The sequence below is a fragment of the Gavialis gangeticus genome, unplaced genomic scaffold (assembly GCF_001723915.1).
Source record: "Gavialis gangeticus isolate Ggan-Ray unplaced genomic scaffold, GavGan_comp1, whole genome shotgun sequence".
Lineage (NCBI taxonomy): Eukaryota > Metazoa > Chordata > Crocodylia > Gavialidae > Gavialis > Gavialis gangeticus.
In genome coordinates, this window is record NW_017729031.1 from 39,997,893 (window position 1) to 39,998,300 (window position 408).

Consider the following 408-nt stretch of genomic DNA (forward strand, 5'->3'; position numbering starts at 1 on the left):
CTCCCACCTCCCCCCCCGGCCCAGCTGGGGAGTCCCACCCCCCAAAAGTAGTCAGGGGGTCTCCCCTCCCCCAGGCCCAGCTTAGAGAGGGGTCCCCCCTGCCCAGCTGGGGGTCCCCCCCACCCCCAAGACTAGTCAGGGAGTCTCCCCTCCCCCAGGCCCAGATCAGAGTGCACCCCCCCATCTAGGTCTCCCCCCCCAACCAGCTTGGGGGTCTCCCCTCTTCCCCCCAGCCCTCAAGTCTAATCAGGCGGCCCCCTCTACCTCAGATCCACCTCAGGGGTCTCCCTCCCCGGCTCACCTCGCTGCCCCCTCCCCTCTCCTTCCCTCAGGCCTACCTGGCGCGGGGGGGCGCGGCGCCGGCTCGGGCCCCGGCGCCCCCCACACTCCCCGGCCCGGCAAAGCGCG

The 408-nt window shown here is 72.8% G+C and overlaps 1 protein-coding gene across 1 annotated transcript in view; it reads right to left on the reverse strand.

Moving 5' to 3' along the window:
- Nucleotides 1-357, reverse strand: part of LOC109301455 (mitogen-activated protein kinase kinase kinase 2) — a 95,822-nt gene extending 95,465 nt beyond the window's left edge. The window contains exon 1 of the mRNA XM_019522641.1: nt 339-357. The gene's annotated coding sequence lies outside the window, so the exon portion shown is untranslated. The remainder of the gene's footprint in view (nt 1-338) is intronic.
- Between the last annotated feature and the right edge of the window lie 51 nt (nt 358-408).